The 27,689-nt window shown below is 36.4% G+C and overlaps 1 protein-coding gene across 1 annotated transcript in view; it reads left to right on the top strand.

Moving 5' to 3' along the window:
• The window catches only part of CNTN4 (contactin 4), a 942,629-nt gene that overhangs the window by 603,905 nt on the left and 311,035 nt on the right, over positions 1-27,689 (top strand). The gene's annotated exons all lie outside the window — the stretch shown is intronic.

Genomic DNA, 27,689 nt, shown 5'->3' with positions numbered 1-27,689 from the left:
GATTCTTTTAATTTCCTTAGTGTTTGTGGCTATTCATTTTTTATTTTGTATGTACAGCTTTTTATTCCTTTTTTTATGTAAGATTGCTGAACCCTTTAACATTTTTATTGTTTAAATTAGGTGTATTAAATCATAAGTCTGTTTACTAATTGGATTTTTTTCTTCTATGTTTATTTCCTTCCCTTCATTTTTGGTTGGTGTGCTTTTCTTTTGTTCTTTGCTTACATATTTATTTCATTATATTAAAGAATATGGATGTTCCTTGAAGCATTTTTTTTTTTTGGCTCATATAGGGTTTGTTTGTTTGTTTTAAGATTTTATTTATTTATTTGAGAGAGAGAATGAGAGAGAGCACATGAGAGGGAGGAGGGTCAGAGGGAGAAGCAGACTCCCTGCCGAGCAGGGAGCCCGATGTGGGACTCGATCCAGGGACTCCAGGATCATGACCTGAGCCAAAGGCAGTCGCTTAACCAACTGAGCCACCCAGGCGCCCGGCTCATAAAGGTTTTATGTGATGTTTTTACTGTGTCATTCTGAAAGTATTCTTTAGTTTTCATTTTTGTTTTCTTCTTGATCTTTAACTTGCTTTTAATTGCCAAGTGTTTTTTTTTTCATTCCTAGTTTGTAATTAGTTTATTCTTTTATTTGTAAATTTATTTTATGTGACTAATATGGTCAGTTGTGACTGTTACACAGGCATATGAAGAAAAGTTCATTTCTCTGTTGAGCGCAGTGTTACATATAGATATAAATCTATATTTGTAGATATCTATTTATATATATATATATCAAGTAGATACTGCTTAGAATTATGTTATTTAAGAATCTTATGCAATTATTTTTTCCCTGTTTGAACTGTCATCCAATAAAAGAGACAAATCAATGTTTTCTAATACCAGTGTTTCCTAATATTTTTGGCATATGTCTTCTCATATCTCCTTTAGTATTTGCATTGTAAGTGTCACTGCTGTGTTGTTTTCACACTTATTAATAACATACCTTCTTTACGGGTTAGACCCCTTAACATTATAAAGATTTTTCCTTTCTTTCATTTGCTTTTCCCTTATCTAATACTAATATGGTGACTCCTGATTTCTTTATATTTGCTTTTATTGTGTATACATTTATCCATCCCTTTATTTTTAAAAAGTTGTGACTCTTATTTAGGAATTAATTAGGCTTTGTATTAAAACTGGGAGTATATTTCTTTTAATAGTTCTGTATTTCATTAACATAAAGTAATTGTTTTTATCATATTTGGATACAGTGTCCATTTTTATTGTTTTTAAAAATGTTTCCACATGTAGATTGGAGTTATTCTGTTGGTAGATGTAATTTTTTTTGATAATTTAGAAACTTCCACTTTTGGTTCTACTAATTATCTTTATGATGACAGTGCTATCTAATGTTATTAATCATTCATTTCTTAACATGGTGTTTTTTGACTCCTTACTTTGAACAATAGAAATTAATATATTTCTACCACTTGATTCCTTCTTACTGTCCCTTCCAATATCTCATTTTAATATGTTATATATTTTATATAGTGTTTTTCTTTATATATTTTTTCTTTTTTCTTTCATTATATATTTTAATGTTAACATCGTATTAGCTTTGAATAATATCTTTGGAACATAAAATATGAAGAATTCCAGGGGTGCCTGGGTGGCTCAGTCTATTAAGTGTCCAACTGCTGATCTCAGCTCAGCTCTTGATCTCAGGGTTTTGAGTTCAAACCCCATGTTTGGCTCCATGCTGGACGTAGAGCCTACTTAAAAAAAATAAAGATGAAGAAATCTGTGCATATATACTACCTCCCAATTTTTTTTTTCCCGGTGCCAAATTTGGTAGTTATAAAATTCACATTGTCAGGTTTGGGGCATTTTGTTCTGTTGTGTATAATTTCTCATTTATTTTGGTATCACCTCTAGTCCTTTTGTGATATTTTCTGTTTCTCTGTCATTTGGCCACTCTTATGGTTTCTTCAGGAATGGTTTATAAGAAATAGATTCCCTAAGTTATGCAAGTTTTAAAATGCCTCTGTGTTGTCTTTTTTAGAGGACAGTTTGAGTATAAAATTCTTTGTTCACACTTTTTTCTTTAAAGTGTTTATAAATTGCTCTAGTGTCTAGCATTAAATTTGGCTTTAGAGAAATCTGAGGCAGGTCTGTATTTTTTTCTTTCTAAATGATTTCTTTAGATGTTTAAAAGATCTTTGTTCTTTATGTAATCTTGTAACTAGGTTTTATCTCTGTTCACTCTTCTGGACCAGTTGTTTCTGAGATATGCAGTATTTTTTAAATTCTATCTTAAATTATAAATATAAATTATAAATATAAATATATCTTAAATCTTTGAATTGTTGGGTTTGTTTCATTGGTGTAATTCTCTTCAATAAGGATATCAACTGAACACATGTTGAGACTGCTGTACTTCAATAACTATAAATCCTGTCTTTTTCTTACTAGTCCTTTTCACTTTTTTGTGACAAATGTTTGTTTTGTTCTCTGTAGTTAAGAATCTATTTTATGGTTTACCTCTCTCTCTCTCTCTTTTTTTTCCTCCTTTATCTGTATGTTTTCTTTCTTAAATTCCACATATGAGTGAAATCATATGGTATTCGTCTTCTTTGACTGACTTATTTTGCTTAGCATAATATACTCTAGCTCCATCCACATCATTTCAAATGGTAAGATTTCGTTCTTTTCTGTTTTTAAATTTTTTTAATTTTAATTTTGTATTTATTTTTACTTATTTATTTTATTAACATATAATGTATCATTTGTTTCAGGGGTACAGGTCTGTGATTCATCAGTCTTACACAATTCACAGCACTCACCATAGTACATACCCTCCCCAATGTTCATCACCCATTTTCTATGGCTGAGTAATATTCCATTGTATGTGTGTATGTGGTATATCTATCTATCTATCTATCTATCTATCTATCTATCTATCTATCTATCTCCCACATCTTTATCCATTCATCAGTTGGTGAATATTTCTTGTCCTTATCAATTCTTAATCATTTATTTCATTTCCTAATTTTTTTAACTGTTTTTATCTATTACAGTATTCTTACCAATATATTTTCTCTTTTATAGAGTTTCTAATTCTTGTGTATGTCCATGATTACTTTAATTATTTCTACTACTTTGTTCTTTCCCAGCTTATATTCTTCTTCAGATATCACAACATATTTTCCTGAGCTTTTGTATCTCTGCTTTCAGCTTATAATGTATAGGTTTATTTCTTTATTAAAATATTTATTATGTGTTAATATATTTGATCACATTTCATCTGTTCTCTGGGAACATATTTTTGGTGCATGTTCTTTTTTCTGCCATTCACTTTTGTTCTTCCACATATCATTTTTTGCTTTAATTTATTCAAAATATTCTGTATTTATGATTATGATTTTTATTACACATCTCTGAATCAGGTGAGTTCTTTCTGGACCACTCAGTACTATAAAAAGCCAATACTGTATCCCAAACTATCAAGGGTTCTCCTTTTGACTTGAGGTTTTATAAATCATGTTATTTAGGCTTTACTTATCTCCAGCCAACAGAGATCCATAATTATAGTGATGCTCACAATATGACAACATTCTTGATGCTAAAACATAACTTTTGCCATATATACATCTTCTGTATGATTCCGTGTTCATTCTTACTTACATTTCCTGTTTCTCGAGATTTTCTATAAAACCAATTTCATAGTGTCCTTAGTTTCAGTTCATAAAAACCATTCTTTTTATTTCAAACGGGATATTATTGGTTGGACAACTTGCTTTGGAAAGCTATCCTCTATAGCTTTGTCTAAAATCATCCAGGTTTTTTTCCGGATCTTTATGAACTCCTGTTTGACTCTGACAGCCTTTAGCAGCTTTCTTCATATATTGTGTTTCAGAGATTTCCATATATATCTCCTGTTTTTGTCTATGATATACCTTGAACTTCCTTTTCACATTATTGCTTTGTGGTGATTTCCAACAAGAAAAGAAGGAAGCGCTGCTTTTATGTATCAACTTAAAACTGGGTGTTTCTGAAGACCTTCTAAAGGAAACAATTATTGAGAAGCAACATAATAAAGAAAAGGAATTGTGAAAATAAATGCACAAAGGGGCAATATATGTATACAAAAGAAATTTCTGAAGCAAGCCTATTTTGTATTATATAGTTTTATAATTTGGAAATTTCATCACAGTATCATCGCTTAAGGCAGTATAGAATGTGGTTGAACTTGGATTTTTAATATCAGACAACCTTAGTTTAAATCCTATTTTGTATCTTAGTAAGTTAATTTTCTTAAGGCTTTATGTAAAAAGGAAACATCAATAGAATATATCTCACAAGATTATTTTAAGGATTAAATGAGATACTTTATGTAAAGCATATTGCACACTCCCTGTCTTAGCTAGGACTGTTTAACAAAATGCCATAAAGTGAGTGGTTTAAATAACACAAATTTATGTCCTCTCAATTCTGGGTGCTGAGAATTCCAAAATCAAGGTGCTGGCTGATTGATTTTCTGGTAAGGGCTGTCTTTTCTGGCTTGCAGATAGCGTGCTCTGTCCTCACATGGAAGAGAGAGAGCATGAGCTTTCTGGTGTCACCTCTTAGAAGGACACTGATACTATCAGATCAGGGCTCCATCCTTATGACCTCATTTAATCTTCATTTACTTTTTTACTCCAAATACATCCACACTGGGAATAAGGGCTACAATGTAGGAGTTGCGGGGGTTTACAATTCAGTCCATAGCAGTGCCCGTAACATTTTTAAATATACCATTAAATTTAATATACCAAATATATACGTGTTTAAATTTAACTCAAAGATATATCTTCTGTTAACATCCCCAAAGATGTTTTTTAATTGAGATCATATTCACCATTTTAATGATTTTGAAGTATACACTTCACTGGTTTTTAGTGTATTCACAAGGTTGTGCAGCTGTCACCACCATTCTCTTGGGTATTGTTCAGAAAATAGGTAATTTAACTGGCTGCTGTATTTGAAAAGACTACTTGAAAGGTTGGCTGTTGTCTAGCATCTGGAAACTTAGATTTCTGTGTGTTTCCCATTACTCTAACTAAGAAGCATAGCTCACTGTTCCTAAACTGCTTATGTAAACAATATGGTTTAGAATACCTGCTTTCCTTCTGGGAATCTGGAAATTTGGTGTGTGCCAAGCAGAGGCTGCCTGAGTGACCAGTGCCCAGTAAAAACCCTGGGTGCTGAATCTATAGTGAATTTTCCTGGTAGACAGCATTTCACAGGTGCTTTTAAAATATCATGCTTTTGTGTGAGTCCACTGGGAAAGAATTTGGAAACTTGTCCCTGGCTTCCTCAGGTCTTTACTCCACGTGCACCTTTTCCATTTGCTGATTTTGCTCTGTATCCTTGTACATTGTGATGCAATGAATCATATCTGTGAGTACTACTGTATGCTGAGTCCTGTGAGTCCTCCTAGCAAATTATTGAAACTGGGGCGGTTTTGGAGACTCCTGACATGTATATATAAGCCTAGGAGTGGAACTTGTGGATCACTTAACATTTTGTGCATCTGCAAACTGTTTCCCACAGCAGCTGTACCATTTTACATAACCACCAGCAGTATTTTAGGGTTCCACTTTCTCCACATTCTTGTCAACACTGGCTATTTTCTGGTTTTGTTTGTTTATATGTAGTCTGTCTGGTGGCTATGAAATGGTATCTTATTTGATTTGTATTTCCCTAGTGTCTAATGATGTGGAACATATTGTAGTGTGCTTATCTGCATTTATATATGGTTTTTTTGAGAAGTGCCTATTCAAATCCTTTGCCAAATTTTTAAAATTGTGTCGTCTTATCATTGTTGAGTTGTAAGAATTCTTTACATATTCTGGATACTCGACCCTTACTAGATATATGATTTACAAATGTTTTCTCCATTCTGTGGCCCATGATATTTTAAGTTCTTTGTAAAGATTGCCTATAATTATTATGTTTGAATCATCATATTTTCAAATCATCCACTAGCCTTTTCTCAGTTGACAAAAATGGCCTCATTTATATTATTTCCATATGCATATATTTTCATGGTTATTTTTTCTAACTCTGACTTTTTTTTTTCTAACTCTGACTTTTGCTATGTTGATAGCATATTGAATTCCCATGTATGTTGACCAAATATTTTACGTATCTCAGTAATTATCTATGGAAAGATTGTAAATACCTCAGTTACATGCTGGAAATTTTGCCTAGAGTAGAAGCATATCAACTGTCAAATGCTAACTCCTGAATTCCCTTTGAGAAAATGTTAACAGTTGTTCAAATCCTACTTCAAAATGCCTTTTGGGCAAGATCCTGAAAGTTTGGTAACAAATAGTTCCTTCTCACTTGAGGGTAGTCATTACACAGGCAAAATAGTTTTATTTCACTTAATCTTTGTACAGAGATTGGCTTCTCACACTGTAACCAATACTTTTCTCTAGATTTTTTGAGGGTACATAAGAGTTAAGAATATTTGTGGCATTCAAAATATATTTTCTTATAACTTTGCTACTAAAAAGAACAAATTCTCCCTAATTACCAGTTTTTCCTTGGTCACTTTAAACATTTTACTTTCACTTTTGCAACTTCTCAAGCTCCTGAAATACCCACAAACAACTATAGTTAATCTTTTGATTAACTTTGCTGCTATAGGTAATCTTCTGAAGTTTCAAATATAAGCCAAACATTACTTTGTGTTTTTTTATTGAAGCATAATTGACATAAATATCCTATTAGATTCAGGTATATGTCATAGTGATTCAACATTCTTATACATTATGAAATGATCCACATGGTAAGTCTAGTTACCATCTGTCACCATACAAAGTTATTACAGTATCATTGACTATATTGCCTATGCTGTACATTATATCCCCATGACTTACTTACTTTATACCTGGAAGTTTGCCTCTCTTAATTGCCCCCACCTATGTTGTTGCCCCTCGTCATCCCCTTCCCTTCTGATAACCATGAGTCTGTTTCTTGTATCTATGAGTCTGTTTCTGTTTCGTTTTGTTCATATTTTTGGTTTTTTAGATTCCACATATAAATGAAATCAGTGGTATTTGTCTTTCTCTAACTTATTTTACTTGGCATATTATCCTCTAGGTCCACCATGTTGTCACAAATGGCAAGATTTTATTCTTTTTTATGGCTGAGTAATATTCAATTGTGTGTGTGTGTTCATATGTATAAATACATGCACACATACATACATACATAATCACATTTATCCATTAACGTATCGATGGACACTTAGGTTGCTTCCATATCTTGGCTATTGTAAATAATGCTGTAGTGAACATGGGGGTGCAGACATCTTTCCGAATTTAGTGGTTTTGTTTTCTTTGGATAAATACCCAGAAGTGAAATTGCTGCATCATATGGTTGTTCTGTTTTTAATTTTTTGAGGATCCATATTGTTTTCCACACTGGCTGCACCTATTTACATTCCTACCAACAGTGTATAAGAGTTCCCTTTTCTCCACATCCTTGCCAACACTTGTAATTTTTTTTTATCTTTTTGATGATAGCAATCTGACTGGTACAAGGTAATATCTAATTGTAGTTTTGATTTGTATCTTCCTGATGATGGGTGATGTTGAGTATCTTTCCATGTGCTTGTTGGCCGTCTGTGTGTCTTCTTTGGAAAAACGTCACTCGTGTTATCTGCCCATTTTTAATTAGCTTATTTGTTTTTTTAAATGTTAATTTGTGTACTTTATATATTTTGGATGTTAACCCCTTGTTGGATACATGATTGGCAAATACCTTCTCTCATTCAGTAGGTTGCCTTTTTGTTTTGTGGATGGTCTTCACCATGCAAAAGCTTTTGAGTTTGGTGTAATCTCATTTGTTTATTTTAGCTTTTGTAACCCTTATCTGAGCAGCTAGTCCAAAAAAAATATTGCTAAGACTGATGTAAAAGAGCTTGTCTATGTTTTCTTCTAGGAGTTTCATGATTTCAGTTCTTGTATTCAAAGCTTTAATCCATTTAGAATTTATTTTTGTAAATAGTGTAAAAAAGTGATCTAGTTTCATTCTTTAGCTGTCCTGTTTTCCAGTATTATTTATTGAAGAGACTGTCTTTTCCCCATTATATATTCTTTCCTCCTTTGTCATAGATTAATTGACCACATATAAGTAGTTTATATCTGGGCTCTCTATTCTGTTCCATTGATATATGTGTCTGTTTTCTTGCCAGTACCATACTGCTTTGATTACTATAACTTCATAGTACAGTTTGAAATCAGGCAGCATGATACCTCTAGCTTGTTCTTTCTCAAGATTACTTTTAGCTATTTAGGGTCTTTTGTGGTTTCATAAAAAATTTGGAATTCTTCTACTTCTGTGAAAGATGCCATTGGAATTTTGATAGGGATTGCATTGTATCTGTAGATTCTCTGGGTAGTATGGACATTTTAAAAATATTAATTCTTCCCAACCCATGAACATAGAATATATTTCCATTTATTTGTGTTATCTTCAGTTTCTTTCATCAGTGTCTTATAATTGTCGAAGTATAGATCTTCTACCTCCTTGGTTAAATTTATTACTAGGTGCTTTATTCTTTCTGATGAAATTATAAATGGGATTTTTTTTCTTAATTTTTTTGGTAGTTTGTTATTAGTGTATAGAAACTCAACCAATTTCTCTATGTTAATTTGTATCCTGTGACTTAATTTATTGATTGATTCTAATAATAGTGTTTTGGTGAAATCTTGAGGTTTTTCTATCATGTCATCTGCAAATAATGACAGTTTTACTTCTTCCTTTCCAATTAGGTTGCCTTTTATTTATTTTTCTTTTCTAATTGCTCTGGCTAGATTTCCAATGCTTAGATATAAAGTCAATGAATATTGAATAAAAGTGGTAAGAGTGGGCATCCTTGACCTGTTTTTGATCTTAGAGGACAAGCTTTCAGCTTTTCACCCTTGAGTACTTTGTTAACTGTGAGTTTGTCATATGTGGCTGTTATTATGTGGAGGTATGTTCCTTCTATAACTCTTCTTTGTTGAGACATTTATCATAAGTGGATGTTGAATTTGATCAAATATTTTTTCTATGTCTTTTGTGATCATCATATGACATTTATCCTTTGTTTTGTTAATGTGGTATATCACAGAGATTGATTAGTGGATGTTGAACCATCCTTGCATCCCTGGAATAAGTTACACTTGACTGCAGTATATGATCCTTTTCATGTATTCTGTAATTGAGTTTGCTAAAATTTTGTTTTAAGGATTTTTTAATCTATGTTCATCAAGGATATTGGCCCACAATTTTCTTTTTTGTGGCATCTATGGTTTTGATATTAGGGTAATGCTAGCCTCATAAAATGAGTTTGGAAGCATTACTTCTTTAAATTTCTGGAATTATCCAAAAAGGATAGGTACTAAATTCTTTAAATGTTCAGTAGAATTTCCGTGTGAAGCTGTCTGGGTGGACTTTTGTTTTGGGGGAGTTTTTAGAATTACTTACTTAACTTCATTGTTTGTAATTGGTCTATTCATATTTTCTATTTCTTCATGGGTCAGTCTTGGAAGGTTGTGTGTTTCAAGAAATACTACATTTCCTCTTAGTTTTCGAATTTGCATGCCTAAAATTGTTTGTAGTAATCTCTTATAATTCTTCATATTTCTGTGGTGTCCGTTGTAACTTCTCTTCTTCCATTTCTGATTTTATTTCTTTGAGTCCTCTCCCTTTTTTTCTTGATGAGTTTGGCTAGAGGTTTATCAATTTTATTTATCTTTTCAAAGAACTATCTTTTAGTTTCACTGATCTTTCCTATTTCTTTTTAGTGTCTGTTTTATTTTTTTCCATTCTGATCTTTATTATTTCCTTCCTTGTAACGTGAGGCTATGTTCTCCTTTTTCTAGTCTTTAGGTATAAAGTAAGATTTATTTGGTATTTTTCTTGTTTCTTGAAGTTAGTCTATATAACTCTGAGCTTTCCTCTTAGAACTGCTTTTGCTGCATCCCATGAATTTTGGTAAGTTGTATATCCATTCTCATTTGTCTCAGGGTATTTTTTAAATTCCCTCTTTGATGTCTTTGTTGACACATTGGTTTTTTAGTAACCATGTGTTTGGGCAGTTTTCTTTTTATAATTGTTTTCTAGTTTCATACCATTGTGGTCAGAAAAGATGCTTGATATGGTTTCAGTCTTAATGAATTTATTGAGACTTATTTTGTGGGCTAACATGATCTACCCTGGAGAATTTTTCATGTGCACTTGAGAAGAATGAGTTTTCTGTTGCTTTGGGAGGGAATTTTCTGTATATATCCGTTAAGTCCAGCTTGTCTAATATGTCATTTTAGGCTAGTGTTTCCTTATTGATTATCTGTCTATATTATCTATGCATTGGTGTATAGAGGAATTAAAATCCCTTGCTATTATTGTATTACTTTAAATTTCTCCCTTTTGTCTGTTAATATTTGCTTTATATTTAGGTGCTCCTATGTTGGTTGCATATATATTTATGAATGTTATATCCTCTTCTTGGATTGACCTCTTTATTGTGAGATAATGTTCTTCTCTGTCTCTTGTTAACAATCTTTGTTTTAGTCCATTTTTTTTTTCTGATAGGAATCTTCATATACTAGCTTCTTTTCATTTCCATTTACATGGAATACTTTTCTCCATCCCTTCACTTTCTGTCTGTTTGTGTCCTTAAGTCTGAAGTGAATCTCTTTTAGGCAGTGTATAAGTGGATCTTGGGTTTTGTTTTGTTTTTTTTTAATCCACTCAGCTGCCGTTTGTCTTTCTATTGGAGCATTTAGTCCACTTATATTTAAAGTAATTATTATAGTTATGTATTTATTGCCCTTTTGTTAAATGTTTTCAGTCTTTTTTTTTAACTTATGTTTTAAAGTAAATGTACACACACACACACACACACAAAATGATAGCTCCAGATTTGATTGGAAATTTTTAACCTGAAATCTGTGAATCATCTTCAGGGTGGTCTGTGAAACCCCTGAAATTTTATGTAAAATTTTATGTGTATATTAATTCGTCTCCAACTTCCTCTCAATGTGTCTCTAACTAAAATAAATGATAAAAACTACTCACAAGACTAAATGATGTCTTAAACTGGTTGAGATAATGTGTTTTTTTCTTTGAATTCAGTTACTAAGCATCAACTTGTCAGTGAATAGATGCTCAATGAAGGAAGCATTGTCTGTCTTTGTTTGTTTTCATATCTTAAGCATGTGGAACAGAGCAGGTGCTCAGAAAACACTTACTGTATGGATGAATAAATGAATGAATGAGAAAGAATTCTTCTACAGAGTAACCTAACATTAGAAACAGACTTCATAAAAGCAATAGTCCATTGTAAAACAGAATGAAATGTTAACTTTCATAAAAAATTCAAAAATTGATTTTCTTTTCTTTTTAAACATTTATCTATTCATTCTAGAGAGAGAGAGAATACAAGTCAGAGGAGGGGCAGAGGCAAAGGAAGATAGAGACTCTAAAAGAGTCTCCCCACTGAGCACAGAGCCCAACGCGGGGCTCAGTCCCACGACCCTGAGATCATGACTAGAGCCAAAATCAAGAGTCAGATGCTCAACTGACTGAGCCACCCAGGCACCCCCCAAAATTGATTTCCTTGATGACATAAAACCCAGGTAGTTCTCTCAGATCTTCCAGAAGTACCAAATTCTCTTATAAATTACTTGACAAGCATTTAGGATACTTAAATTTTTGCCCTGTTTTTGCTATATACCAAGTTATATTTGTTGGCAAGTTGTTTCCTTCATTCATTAATACATTCATTAAAGATGGATCAGACGTTGACAGTGTGGCAGAAAGAATGATAAAGACTGGAGAATAAGACCACATTGACTCAGGTTCCTATCTTTAAAGAACTTACAAGCTATAGACAAGTAAATAAAGTATTATCATAGTCTGGGTAGGTAAGTATCATAGTGTACAAAATGTTTTGGGAGCAGAAGGGAAGGCCATTTTATTTTTTTAATTATTTATTTTTCAAGATGTATTTATTTATTATTTGAGAGAGAGAGAGAGCATGCATGTGGGGTGGGGAAGGGCAGAGGGAGAGGGAAAAAGAGAGAGAATATCAAGCAGACTCCCCATTGAGTGCAGAGCCTGACATGGTGCTCCATCTCATGACTCTGAGAGATCATAACCTGAGCCAAAATCAAGAGTCGGGTGATCATCTGAGTGAGCCACCCAGGCACCCCAAAGGACATTTTATAGAAGAGGATGTTTTATTGCCTGCCAAAATAGAGATACCTCCTGTTTTTGTTCTGATTCACACTTTGCTTTTTTTGATGTCATGGAGATAGAAATGTCCTGACATCAATAGACAGAAACCAATCAAAGGGATTTCTATTCCCTTTATTCCATTTTAAATGCAGACATTACCAGATTCATTTGTGTCTCAAGGTTACTTTCTTTCATTTAGACAAGTATTCTGAGCCTGTATCTTGGCATCACTCTTTCAGAGACCTGGAGGAAGACTGATGATAGGTTGTGTGCAACTTATACTTGTGTATAAGACCCAACTAATTAGGCTACTAACTATGGAGGGTGGAGGTAAGGGGACAATGATGTGCAGACCCAATTTGTTACTTTCCTTGAGGCAAAAATTTTGTGACCATGGTGATTTACATTCAAATTTTATTGCACCTTGGTCACTGAGGGACAGGTGTGTCTTCCTACCTACTACAGAAACATTAAAAAGTAACAAGGGCCTATTCTCTTCCCTATCCCCAATGCCCACACTCCCCAAATCAGAGACTTTAAAGAGGGAATTTGTAGACATTTTGTGTTTTCTTCCTGGTGTAGGACTTATTGGGTACCAGGAACTGTTCTTAGCACTTTAAAAATATTAAGATGTTTGGGGCACCTGGCTGGCTCAGTTGGTATAGCATGTGACTCAATCTCACAATCATGGGTTCAAGCCCCGTGTTGGGCACAGAGTATATTTTAAAAGAAATTAAGATGTTTAACACTCAAGATAACACTGTAAGATTGGTGCTGCTCTAAGCTTCATTTCACAAACGGGGAAGCTGGGGTACAAAGTCTAAGCAACTTGTTCAGGGTCACCCAGAGGTAGAGATTTGAACCCAGGCACTATTGTCAAAAGAGTCTTTCCTTTTCATTCCTGTACTATAAACAACTTAAGGATCTTGACATATTCTACAGAAAAAAATTCTATAAGAAAACCGGGCAAGAATTATAGTTTCCTAATTCTATTTGCATCCTTTGAGAGAGAAAAAGAAAAAAAAAAAAAAAACATCACAGTAGTGCCAGGGCATCGCAGACCCCCTCAAGTGGATTTTTTTTGTGCCTCACTTTGTCTGTAAAATAAAAATACAGCAATAATACCTGCTTTTGCTTATATGAGTATGGGTTGAAGAACTCCACCATGAATGTGGCAGTGCGAATAAGCACGGATAAGTGGTATAGATGCTACCACTAACTACTTAACTCCTCTGAATGTTCCCCCTGCACACTAGGATCCAGGCACACTGGCTGCCACAGGGTGTGTGTGCGTGTGTGTATGTGTGTGTGTGTGTGTGTGTGAGAGAGAGAGAGAGTGTGAGGGGGCGTGGGAGGGGAAGAAAGGAAGAGGTAAAGCAGAAAAACATTTGTTTTAAATAAACTAAGCAATTTCCCACTGCTCGGGGCTTTTGCGGTCATCTTTGCCTTTGCCTGCAATGATTACCTCCCAGATATCTTCACGGTTTGTACCCTCACCTCTTTCAAGTCTTGGATAGAATGTCACCTTCTCACAAAGACGTCACTGGCAACCCTATTTAAAATTGCACTGTCCTCCCTGGACTCCCGTGCCCTTTCTTTTTACTTCACGGCATCCATCACCTTTCAACACACTATATAAATTGCTTCTAGTCTGCCTCCCCTGACCTAAGATGTGATCACTCTTAGGGCAGAGTGTTTAGTTACTTTTATATCTACCCTCCATGTGTTGAATATGATCTGACATATAGTGGGAGCTCCATAAAAACTTGTTGAATGAATGAAAGATGTTAACCCAGTATCCCCGGTCAGTTACATACTGCTTAGTTGGTGTTTTGCTCAGATAAATAGATATTTTTGTTATAAAGGTAGATGCTCATGGTCATCCATCTCCACTCTGGAGGTCTGTGGTAAGGGATCTGAGTTTCATTTGCTAGTGAAATGAGGAGGACAGGTGGATGACTTATTCAAGGGGCTCAACAACTTAATGGACATGCTTTTTACCTTGTCTTAGGAAAGCCAAGAAAACGTTTTTTCCTCCTCTTTTGATAAGCCTGTGAATTCAAGTCAATGGCATTTTCTGCTGCCATTTATCCCTTCACAGAAAGAGTTTTCGCTTTGTGTTTGCCCAAATCAGTGTGCATGCCACTTTGCCTTATGACAGAATAACATAGAAAAGGCAGAATGCCCAATAATTAGATGCAAATTTTATGCTTGTCATTTTGAAAGGTTATGAATCCCCCTTTTATAAAGTTTTCTATAGAGGATACTTTAGGACACAATATCCTTTCTGTACATCAATATGCTGGTAATTCTGAAAAAGAACAACTTTGTAATTTGAAAGAATTAGTAAAAAGTACAGCATATAATGAATACACTTATTCCTTCTGCTCTCTATTGAAAGGAAATAGGTTTTCACTTATTGTCTCCTGAACCAAAGTTTCAAGACATAAATATTGACAAAATAGATTTCTCTCCCTTCCTAAGGGATGACCCCATTATTCTCCTCCAGTATATTTCTAGGTAAAAGTGGACCAATTCTACTGTTATCCAAAAAGTAAACTAGAAGGAACTGATGGTACTATGAATTCAACTGGTAATCAGAAAATCTGGATTCAGGTTAGAGCTCCATCACTGATCTGTGTGACTTTTTGTAAACCATTTAACCTCTGAAAATCTTTAGTTTCTCATTTCAAAATGAGATTGGATTAAAAATCTGAAGTTAAGAAGGGGGCATGGGTGGTTCAGTTGGTTAAGCATCTGACTCTGGATTTCAGCTCAGGTCATGACCTCAGAGTCATGAGATTGAGTCCTGTGTTGGGCTCCATGCTCAGCATGGAGTCTGCTAGAGGTTCTCTCCCTCCCCTTCTGCCCCTCCCTCACTCACATACTCTCTCTCTCTAAAATGAATAAATAAAAACTTTTTAAAAATCTGAACTTACGTTTGATAATAAAATTCTTTATTTATTTATTTATTTATTTGAGAGAGACAAAGAGAGAGAGCACAAGCAGGAGGCGAAGGGAGAGGGAGAAAGAATCTTAAGGAGACTCTACCCTGAGCGCAGAGTGCAGAGCCTGGAGTGGGGTTCCATCTCAAGACCTTGAGATCACAACCTGAGCTGAAACCAAGAGTCAGAGGCTTAACCAACCAAGCCACCCAGGCAACCCTTGATGGTACCATTCTTAAAATATCAGAATCTTGTTTGTTACTTTTTGGTGATAACGCATAGATAGCTATTGCCACTGCATATCATGGTGCCACTAAATACTTGGCTCTAATCTTAGAATATGCCAGCTATTTGCAATCTCTTATAAGTGAATTGTCTGTAATCTTCTCTTTATCCATCATCAAGTAAAAGGAATATAGGACCAGTCAGTAAGGTTGTTGGTGGGGTGAGATAAGGCTTGGCAAGTGTTTTTACTTTACACACACCGTGGCCTTCTTATGCTCAGTAATGGGTAGTTTTTATTGCCATTGTTCTACATGTCTCTAAATAGAAGACACAGGGATTATGTTTAGAGAAAGGAAAAGTAGATTTGTAGTCTCCTAAGCATCTTTTTTTTTTTTTTTCACAGCTGAACACATCACTGCCTAGTGATGTGGTTGTTTGTCCATTCTAGCAGGACTTCTGGATTTGGTCAGAGAATGATGTAGGACATGGTCTGGCTTGGGTTTCCTTACCAAATTTCAATTAAAATGCCAGTGTCCCACCAAGGAGTCTCCTACCCTAAAGCCAACTGCCTGCCATGAACTGCATCTCAATTTTATCTCCTCCCCAACTTCATCAGGGACATCATGACAGCCATGTATCCTAAGCAACATATGTAAATAACCAAAGTAATTACACACCAGAAAGAGAAGCATACTAGATTCAAATTTGGTGGATCTTTCCTGTGAGTTTTGCTTGAACAGCTCCCAGATTACTCCCTTACACGCTTCCTAGTATATATATATGTATGTGTGTGTGTGTGTGTATAGATATAGATATAGATATAGATATAGATATAGATATAGATATAGATGCATTCACTATGTGCCAGGTTGAAAACGTGAAACATTTAATGGAAGACAGACAAGGGGTATTTCAGCTACCAAAGAGACAGGTGCAAAGGTTCATGAATGTTACTTGAGGAGCCATAGTGCATGTAATGTGAAAGTGCCCCCTGCAGGTGTTCCATGTTCAGGCAATTTAATGTCAGGGAAGGCAATGGGGAACATAGGGTGTCATTGAGGAGATAAGAACACCAGCTATTAACCCCAGAAGGCCTTAAAACAGAGGGTCTCCAAGGAAGTGTGAAATTATCACTTAGTACAGAAGAGGCAACCTTGGTCATACTTTTGTTTAGTTGAGAATGAAGGTACTTTGGTTCTGGGAGGCTCAGAGTCATAGCCTGGGAAAGAGTTCGTTGTTTTTCCCAGTCACACAGAAACTTGGACAAATCTGTATTATAATATTCTTTTTTTTTTAAGATTTTATTTATTCATTTGAGACACAGGGATACAGAGAGAGAGAGAGAGAGAGAGAGAGAGAGAGAAAGCATGAGCAGGGAGAGAGGCAGAGGGAGAGGGAGAAGCAGGCTCCTCACTGAGCCAGGAGCCCGATGTGGGGCTCGATCCCAGGACCCTGGGATCATGACCTGAGCCGAAGGCAGATGCTTAACCATCTGAACCACCCAGGCGCCCCTGTATTATAATATTCTTAAGACATAATAAGCAAAACATCAGGAGCCAAAGCAGATCTGTTACAATCACTTATACCTCCTATTGCAAAGAAGAATTTATCCCTGTGAACACCCTACTCAGCCAAGGCATAAAAGAGAGGAATTTCCAGTATTTTTGATTGAAGAGCTAAAAACATGCTTTCTTTCCCTGGTTAAAAGTTCTGGTAGCCACAATGTGCCTGAAACAGCCTACTGTGGTTGCTGACATTCTCTCAATTTTTCTTTCTTAAATGGTAGCTCATGACTGTGGATCACCTGCATCTAAATAAGCTGGGATGCACAATTCAAATGCATATGTCTGTGCCCTTCCTCCAAATCTATCTATCTAATCAGAATTTTGAGGGGAAGGGGCAATTTAGTCCTGTATTCATTTTTTTTTCAAAGATTTTATTTATTTTTTAGAGAGCGAGCGAGAGAGAAACAGCATGAGAGGGGAGAGGGTCAGAGGGAGAAGCAGGCTCCCCGCTGAGCCGGGAGCCCGATGTGGGACTCGATCCCAGGACTCTGGGATCGTGACCTGAGCCGAAGGCAGACGCTTAACCATCTGAGCCACCCAGGCACCCCGCCTGTATTCATTTTTAACTGGCTCCCTAAGAGAGTCTGTTTGCACACAAAGAATATATAAAAGCACATTATGAGCATTACCACTGTTGTGGGTTAATTATCTCTTCATAAGGCCACCATTAAAGTGTATGGATTTCAGCTAGAAGCTAAGAGTCTGGGGAATGGACTAACATACAGTTATCTGTATTTTTTTCCAACAGGAAATAGTGTCCTGTGGTGGGGAAGGGCATGGGGAAGACATGTTTTATGGGGCTTGTCATAAGCATCCAGAAATCAGACGAAGTGGAACAGTTAAAAGGAGCAGACTTTTAGGGAGCATTTGATCATAGGAGTGACCAGGTTGAGGTAGAAGCATAAAAATGAACGGTAGCTCCAGAGGGAAGATCTTTGCCTGCCATTTTGCTGAGGGCCTATTTGTGTGCATTTATACACATAGGTACATTTGGAGAATTGTGAAAAGGAAATTGAAAGAAGAGAAGGAAGATCACTGATGTGAATTAAGACATGGAATAAATGGATGTATATTTTCTATGCATATAGTTTCAGTTAGGAGTCACTTAGCTACAGCTGATATAAGTTAATTCAGATTTGCCTAAATGAAAGCAATCACTAGTTCACGAATCTGGGAATCTTAGGGATAAACCTTGCTTGGAACAGACCTGATTCCAAAGCTCAAATGATGTCATCAAAACTCAGCCTCCATTCTTTAGTTTCCTAGTGGCTTCCTTCGGTGTGTTAGTTCATTCTCTTTTTTTAGATTCTCTATGTGGAGGCATTTGGAAGCTCCAGGCTTTCTCCCTCCAAGCAATCCTAGACTATAAAAGGGAATTTTTTTCTAGTAGTTTTATGAAAAGCCCTGAAATAGAATCTTATCCAAACGTGCATTACATATGTTTGAGAATCAATTTTCCAGGAAAATGAAATATTAATTGGCCAAGCCTGAGTTACCTACTTCTCCTGATTAAGATAGAGGTTTTTAGTCTATCCAAACCACTTAGGTTAAGAAACTAGGGCACTTGGTTCACCAAAGAAAAAGTGGAATGCTCTTACCTTAAGGAGAGGTGTTAGATTCTGGGCAGGCAAAAACCATAGATATCTACTATATACTCATGTCACTAGGGAAATAATATTTAGTGAATTAGTGTCCCAAATATTTCATTCCAACTTCTCATACATATGCTTTTCTATATTCTTATTTATGAATATAGTAAGTAGCTATCAGAAGTAAATAGTGATATATTTGAATAATAATTAAAGAGTTAACTATACTGGAGCCAGTAAACTATTCAACGGGTACTGTGATAGTGAATACATGGTATAAAGCATTTACTGAGACCCATAGAATTATGCAACACAAAGAGTGAACCCTAATGTAAACTATGGACTTCAGAAATAATGTATCAACAGGCTCATCAGTTATAACAAATGTACCTCAACTAATGCAAGATGTTAGTAATAGGAGAAATTGTGGTCAACATCAGGTCCCTTCCTTGTCTCCATGCAGACCTTGTTTCTTGAGTTTGGCCAAGAAAGAATTCGGAGCCAAACTCTTTTTTTTTTTTAATTTTTTATTGTTATGTTAATCACCATACATTACATCATTAGTTTTTGATGTAGTGTTCCATGATTCATTGTTTGTACACAACACCCAGTGCTCCATGCAGAACGTGCCCTCTTCAATACCCATCACCAAGCTAACCCATCCTCCCACCCCCGTCCCCTCTAGAACCCTCAGTTTGTTTTTCAGAGTCCATCATCTCTCATGGTTTGTGTCCCCCTCCGATTCCCCCCCCTTCATTCTTCCCCCTCCTGCTATCTTCTTCTTTTTTTTTTTTCTTAACATATATTGCATTATTTGTTTCAGAGGTACAGATCTGTGATTCAACAGTCTTGTACAATTCACAGCGCTCACCATAGCACTCACCTCCCCAGTGTCTATCACCCAGCCATCCCATCCCTCCCACCCCATCCCCCACTCCAGCAACCCTCAGTTTGTTTCCTGAGATTAAGAATTCCTCATATCAGTGAGGTCATATGATACATGTCTTTCTCTGATTGACTTATTTCGCTCAGCATAATACCCTCCAGTTCCATCCACGTCGTTGCAAATGGCAAGATCTCATTCCTTTTGATGGCTGCATAATATTCCATTGTATATATATACCACATCTTCTTTATCCATTCATCTGTCAATGGACATCTTGGTGGAGCCAAACTCTTTTTTTTTTTTTAAAGATTTTATTTATTTATTTGAGAGAGAGAGTGAGAGAGAGAGAGAGAGCACAAGAGGGGGGAGCGGGAGAGGGAGAAGCAGACTCCCTGCTGAGCAGCTAGCCCGATGTGGGACTCGATCCTGGGACTCCAGGATCATGACCTGAGCCGAAGGCAGTCGCTTAACCAACTGAGCCACCCAGGCACCCGAGCCAAACTCTTATGTAAGGAAGAATTTATAGCAGTTAAAGAGAAAATACACACTCAAGCAGGCCCAGAGGTGGCAACTGCCCCCAGGGTTAGAGGTTAGGGGTGTCTTTTCTTTTTATGCTTGCGTGGTTTATGGGGCAAAGCTAGGAAGGTCTGACTGAGATTGCCTCCAATCAATCACCTAAGGAACTCCTCCTACGGGTCCTGGGTGGTGTCTGGGGAAGGGGGAGATTGGACTTATATGGTCCTTGTTGGAACTGTCATAGCAGCCTTCCCCTGGGTGGGCTCAGGGCAGAGGGAGGAGTAAAATCTGCAATGTAAATATATTATAATGAAGCTGTGAGTTACTTTAGGATAGCAATTATGGGTCAGGGTGCATGCATGCTCCCTGGGGACTCTTCCAGCTGTTTGTGTTCTTGGGGTGGTTATAGGTTTCCCTGCTCATACCTAGCTAACTGCACACTAGGTCACTGTGAGCAGGAGAGAAGGGATATAGGGGAACTTTATGTGCTTTCTGTTCAATTTTTCTGTAAACCTAAAATTGCTCTAAAGAATAAAGTTTATTAAGTAAAAGATAAACTTACCTGATTATCATCTGGCAGTCCCCCTAGAAAACACACCCCATGAGGGCAGGATGGTGTCTACTTTGCATACTCTAAGTGCTCTACCTACACTATCCATATTGGCACATCATGTGGGCTAATACACTCTGATCAGAAACTGTTTGGGTCAGAAATGCTTGAGAATTAAGAATTTTTCTGAGCTTAGAAACAGAATGTGGTCCATAAAATATACCCAGTGTTACATAGCATCCCCAGCTGAGTCTGGGTCAGTACTCCATAATCAAACACATTTATAATTCTCTAGCAATATTCACACTAAGGCTGTATATAGCCTCACATCCCTTTAGGTCAGTTTTTGCCTCAAAATGAGTTGCGGAATATTTGCATCTGTTGAAATCTACCTTTATTTTCATAACTGGAACTTGACGTCAGAATCACCCATGTACTTATATTTAAAGGAGCAATGAATCCATTGTTCCTGAAATGTGTCAGGATTTGGAGTCAGGGTTCAGAGTAGGATCTGCTGACCCATTCCCCCTTGTTGTTCTTTGCCACCCCTATGAATGTTTCCTTCAGCAATGCAGATTCTTTTTTTCCCCAACAGAGACAACTTCTATCTCCTCACACTTCCCACACCTCACCACCATTTCTAATATCTGGCATTACATACAATTAGGTCCTCATTATGTGTGACACAATGTATGATGACAACAGCACTATTCTGTTCAGCAGGAAACAAAGAGTAGGAGAAGGGTTCACTTCTCATCTGGACTTTCTTTCACTTTCTGCCTTCAAACATATACCGGCTGTCTGCAGACTTCTCTGTTCCTTCCTGTTTAAAATGCTCATGAAAGGGGGTTAAAAGAAGGAAGGTGGAAGCAAGGACAGATGAAAGGACTATCTTGTCCTTTAAGCGGGCATGTCTGTCTCCTCTCGTGTTTGTTTTGCCTCTGCTCTATTCAACTGAACAAGCAAATGGAACAAAGCAGATCCTTATTCAATAAAAATGCTGTGTGTGGGCTAGGGTCACACACAGGCACTTGTGTGGGGCCTTTGAACATCCCTTGCTATTTATGTTGAAAGACTAACAACACTAAATTGTGTTTGTAATGATAGTTTGACAGCTGTCGAGTCATCATTTCTACAATCAATGATACGATTTTGGAGGAAAAAATATTCATATTCTAGAAAACCAGTTAAGAGTATTTCATTTGTTTTTGAATTACCATAGGTGACTGTCCATACATTTTGTGAGTAATTTTCATCCACTTAGATGCTGCTGACCTTACAGTTTCTTAGCCAAAATGAATCTCCATGATTGCGAGAAAGGCTGGAGGAGAAGACTCCCAGCCAGCACGATAGAGTGGACCCTGTGTATGTCTTTCTTAGAACACTCTGGTGGCAGAATTAATAATGTTTCTTCCCACTGGGCTTCCCCACTGATGCAAGTGCTGAGAGGGAGGAAGTAAAATACGAATGTGACTCTGGGAGCACACCCAACAAACCAGTTTAGCAGAAGAACTACCCCTTCCTTGTCCCTGGCGAAGTGGCTTTGGTCTGCAATCCAATAAGGCAACATGTTCACACTGATTACAAACATAGCATTGATGCTCTTGAATGGTCAAGGGCTTCACAGGATGCAGAGTAAAAAATACAGCATGACAAAGCCACTTTTGTTTGCATCAGGATGCTTCTGTGCATGTATAATGTAACAAACTATCTAGCTTCCAGATGTGACCCAGATGTAACTCCCATCTAAACCCACAAGCCCATGTTCTGAGCTCACACTCAAACCCTTGTGTTCCCCATTAGGTGTCCTAGAGTCTACTTCCTGAATTGAGATTGTTGCCATTTAAGTGTTTCTGCCTAAGACCAGGTGTTTAATCAAAAGCCTATTTGATGTCGTAGGAAGACTGACTATATATCACAGTCCTAGATTCTTGACTGTTGTGGCAGCACTTCATACCTGCCATTAGGATTAAGGGCCTAAACAACCCTCAGGTGCAACACCTGGGAACTCCACAGCAATTACAACTAGAATCGAATCTGGTATTTTTAGTTTTCTAAGATGAAATCAGAGTATTGCATTTTTGTCCTTTCCCAGCAGAGTTGAGTCACTGAGTTTGCAAGAGATGAAAAATATTTCCAGCAGAAGTGAAGTGCATTGACCTAAGGGCTTTGCTAGAGACATGTGGCCTTTTACCCCATCCCACATGGTAGCTACAGAGTGATCTAGCACATAGAACAAAACTCTGCAGGGTTGTTTTTCTTCATCTGTATCCTTAATTGGTTTAGGGCTGAAAGTCATCTGTGCTCGATTCATAACTTAAGGTACTACTTTTCAAACTGTAGAATGCACAATAATGAACAGCGGTGCTGAGCTCTGGTAGTTAAAATCTAGTAGGTCTGGCAGGAGCTCAAACATCTACCTTTCATCAAGCACCACCAGGTAAGGTGACATTGATGCAGGAGGTTTCTAGACCACACTTGGAGAAATAAGTTTAGGCATAGCTTGATTTTTTTTTTTTTTTGGCTAAGTTGCTTTCTATGAAATATTTATCTTGAGATTCTACCAGCTGTCTGATATGGCTCAGGCCTTTAATGCCTTTCCTTCCTTTACTGGCTACCTTTTAGGATTGTTTACAGATGCCCTATTAAAAAAAGATCTACATTTAGCATTAGTGGACTTTTCCAAGCCATCCTACCCACTAGCTTGTTTCTTTATGCATGTTGTCTTTTCCTGACCTTTCATTTGGAATGGAGATTACACTCTACACTTGCTCCACTGTACTTGATACATGGGCCTCTGCTTTGCTTCCTTGAGTACACGATCCCCTGAGATTCAGTCATAGTTTTCTCTTCTCGGTCTCAGAAAAACTCAGGCCACCCCCATCCATTCCCATTTCTTTTCCTAATCTGGCTTCTGGTAGCCTAACTGAGCAGCATTTTGCTTGCCTAGGGGAGAAATTTGGGGAGATGTCAAAATGGGCCCAATTAATTAAAAAAAAAAAAAAACACAGTAATATCATTGATTTTCCAAAGCTGCAGATGAAATAACTGACACCTAACTGTGGAAAGGTGTTTTATTACTGTATTTCTTAGAGGGTAATTTTATTTTTAGGTAAAAGTCATTTTTGTTTCCATTACAGATACAGTACATTTTTAGTCTGTGACCTGGGAAAATACATTCAAGATTAAATAATCTCTTTAAATCTAAAGTTCTACAATTCTATGCATCTCTTTCAGTACTCCAAACATTTTAAGAGTAGCCTTGACACTACATTTTGTTTCTGGAACATTTACAGGAGAAAGCAAGAAGAAATTGGCTGACAAACATTGATTTTCGTCTCCCCCCAAAAATAGATTTTAAAAAGAAAAGAATCAAATGGGGAAAGGAGTTTGAGAATCATTTAAGAACAGTGTTTTCCAATAACTTTAAGTATTTGATGAACAAAGGGGGAGAAAGTTTAAGGGTAGTCTGACCGTTAACCTAAATAAATTTCTGGTCATGAAATTTCTACTCTTTTCTGAAAACCCAAAGGTTTCCCAGGCTTTGTTGAAACATGAGAGGGAGCTTTCCTAAGTTTAGGTTTTCTCTCTTCTTTTTACAAATATGTGGTTTACTCAGAAACTAGTCCATGAGAATTTCTGTGATATGGAACTTGAGGGAATGCAGGTAGTATTATAGAAGTAGGCTAGTGACCAACTGGCAGATAGTTTCCAAGCAGAGGGGAACCCAGGAAATCATGATGTGCCAGTATTAGCTTCTGCACTAAATCCCCTAGGCTGGGGCTAGGATCAATGATCTGGAATTTGAAAGACTGTATCTGGGCTATTGGCAACCTGGCTCCTCTCTTTTTCTCTTAACCATGATTTTCAAGAATTTCCAGGAGGATGAAAAATAATTGCTTGCTGCTCCCCTGAGAGATCCCTGATAATAATGTGAGTCCATTGCCCTAACTTCTCCAAGCTAAGTGAGTCATTGGGATGATTTTTCACCCTTTTGGGAATCCACAAGTTAAAACATCAATCCGAACATCCTGTCGCTTAAATGAGGTTCATTTCTTATAAACAAAGGGTAGTGGTTACAACAAGAATGTAATGTATATCAAGTGAGGGTAAGTTATCGCTATAGGTCAGTGGATTATTGTGTCACCCTGGGGATGCCTTTGCTCTGTCACATCAGTGCCTCTTCTTTGTCACATAGAACGCTTGGGGGGTTCTCACATTTAGCTGCTGGCATTCAACTGTGAGTATTCTAAGGAAATATTGGCTTGGTTTCAGCGTAAGTCCTGTACCTTGACAAATCCATTTTCTTTTTTTATTATTATGTTAATCACCAAACATTACATCATTAGTTTTTGATGTAGTGTTCCATGATTCATTATTTGCGTGTAACACCCAATGCTCCATGCAGAACATGCCCTCTTTAATACCCATCACCAGGCTAACCCATCCTCCCACCCAAATTCATCCATTTTCTTTGTGTGAGTTAGTTTTATCGTTTTCTGTTCCTATCTGCTTGCCTCTCAGCTGTTAGTCCAAACATGTGCTAAAAAGTCCTTCTCTAAATGTTATCAAGCAAAGATAAATTGGTTTGACTTTGCCCAACAGAGAAAGTTTAGGAATGTGTCTAAAGCCGGTGTTGGTTGATGATCTGCTCTTAGGAAATGGAGAGCTAGGAACAAAAGGATCTGTGTTAGTAGTTTCAAAATTTTAGTGTGCAAAAGAATCACCCAGATTCAATTAGGTTAAAGACAAATTCATGGACCCTGGATTTTTCTGGTGCAGTCAGTCTGGACTGGGATTTAGAAAAACAAGCTCTGTACTTGCTCAATCCTTGCATGATATGATTACAATGCAGGTGGTCAACGGTCTAACTTTGAAACATACTGGCTTATTAAAACCTTGTCCTTTGTCATTTTCTGAGATGCTCCTTTACTTCTGTAGGCTGAAAATCATGGCTACTCTGATTACATAGAACAAGTTACCATGACAGAGAAAAGGGTGAACTTTATCTTCTAGGCTTTACAAATGGCAAATGCAAAGTGTTTTATATGTACCTTCAAGCCTTCAAGACACTTGAAAGTCACTTTGTCACAACTACACAAAGATAGAACAAACTTACTTGATGCCTCCCTCCATGTTTCATCTAAGAATTCATTCTGAGGACTCTGTTTCACCCAGCTTCCTCAAGGTTTGAGAGAAACAAAGCAACCCTTTAACTCTTTTTTTTTTTTTGTCAAAAATGTTAGTGTAGTAACTCTAGGCTAAAGTTTTTAAAGTTAGGTTATCTGTTTTCTACACCTGCATTGCTAAACTTTCTAAAATCTCTCCCTCCATCTTTTTGAAACCAAACAGCTCATGTTTGAAAGGCTGTGGATTTCCTTAGATGAAAACTGAAATACCATTCCCTTTATGCTAATGTTAATTTATAGGCAGCAAGCTTGGTTAACCAAGATAAAATAAAAACTTTGGATGAAATGTGTTATTTATAGTGAATGCGAAGCATCGTTATTATCAATTCTTGTTACAAAATACACAAAAAAAATACCATTTTTGTTATTTAAATATGGCATGGATACATTGAGAAATAGTACAGATGTTAATCCACAGCCTCTCAGCTGCATCCTGGATAATCATTATTATGTTTTATTCTTATTTGGAATTACTAGTAATAGACTGTGTATTTCTGTATGAAATTCAAATCAGGGAACACCAATGAATTGAGATGATTGATATTATATATATATATATATACACACATAATTGTGGAATTGGGACAACAATAGAAATATTTCTCTCTTAGAGAAAAATCCACCAAGTGTGCTGCTATGTTAGTGATCTTGATGAGTAACATTTGTTACTTAAATAGATATGCCAAAAATTCACATAATTCTTCACATTTGAATTGAGCTAATCCTTGACCACTGTTTAAATTTGTTTTGAAACTATCTATATAATTGTTGAAAATCTGAAATGTAAATATCCGGATTTTAAAGTATCTGGCTTTAAACTATGAGTGTTAAAAAAAATAGATGTTTATGTACTTTCATTCTATGCTTTTGAGTTCTTTGGCAGATCCTGTTTTCTTTGTTTAAGTCTCATTAATGTGAGATTTTATACATCGAGTAAGGAGAGAGGATGGTGTTGGTAATATAATTCATGTCATCTTTGAATGCAAATTTCACATGTATGTGCATGTAAGTTCATGGGCAAATATTCAGGGATTCTTTCCCATTCTTAACCAGTATAGGACCACTGACCTAGTCCAATCCTATTAGTTTAGAGATGAGAAAATTGAGGGCTAGAGAGACTAAGTGATGGAGAGCTAGGTCATGGATTTAGTAGTTGACCCAAGGCATTGAATCTCAGTTCATGGTTTTTCTGAATTCACATCCTGTTTTTCTTACCACGAGGTCATTGGCTGTCCTTACTCCTCTATAATAAAATAGAATTCTGTTTTGTCATCTTGTCTCCTTACATTTTCTTCTATCCCAGCCTCAACATATGGATGTTTTTAAGCCTGGGTTATAAGCCTCAAAAGAAATTACCTTACTTCCTGTCCTTCACCAAGATTCCCAAACCAGCTTTATTCTTTTTCCTCAGTCCTGATACATCTGCATGAATTTACTCTCATCTTACCACCTATCAACAAAGGCTGGTTATAAAGGTTTTCCAGGATAGCAGTTGCATTTCACACTCTTCAAAATAATCACACCTAAGCAGGGAGTGGATTGTCAGCTCCAGGGTGATATTCAGTATTATTTTATATCAAAGCCACTGGCCCTTCTCTCTGGAAATTCATCAGGCAATGCCTACGTCAGCTGATTGAATACATTAAAAATTACACACAAATAGAACAAATCCTTATAATGATCTTCTATGTATAAGCTGCTGTACTTGGTATTGGTATCAGAACATACCAAAATGTGTACGATACATCATGCTCTCAAGGAGCTTACTGTCCAAAGCAGGAAAAAGCAAGGTACAGATACACTTGATAGAAAAAGTTAAGTGGCTAGAGGGAAATATAATTGAAGAATCATGTGGCTAAACAACAAAGATAAAGGTCGAGAAAAGCTTTCTAAGATAAAAAAAGAAAAAGAACTTGAACTGGATTTTGAAGAATGAAAATCACTTTCAT

The sequence above is a fragment of the Mirounga angustirostris genome, unplaced genomic scaffold, assembly GCF_029215605.1.
Source record: "Mirounga angustirostris isolate CCGP_5_RB_7025 unplaced genomic scaffold, mMirAng1.0.hap1 SCAF_1, whole genome shotgun sequence".
NCBI lineage: Eukaryota > Metazoa > Chordata > Mammalia > Carnivora > Phocidae > Mirounga > Mirounga angustirostris.
This window is presented reverse-complemented; position numbering and strand designations above follow the sequence as displayed.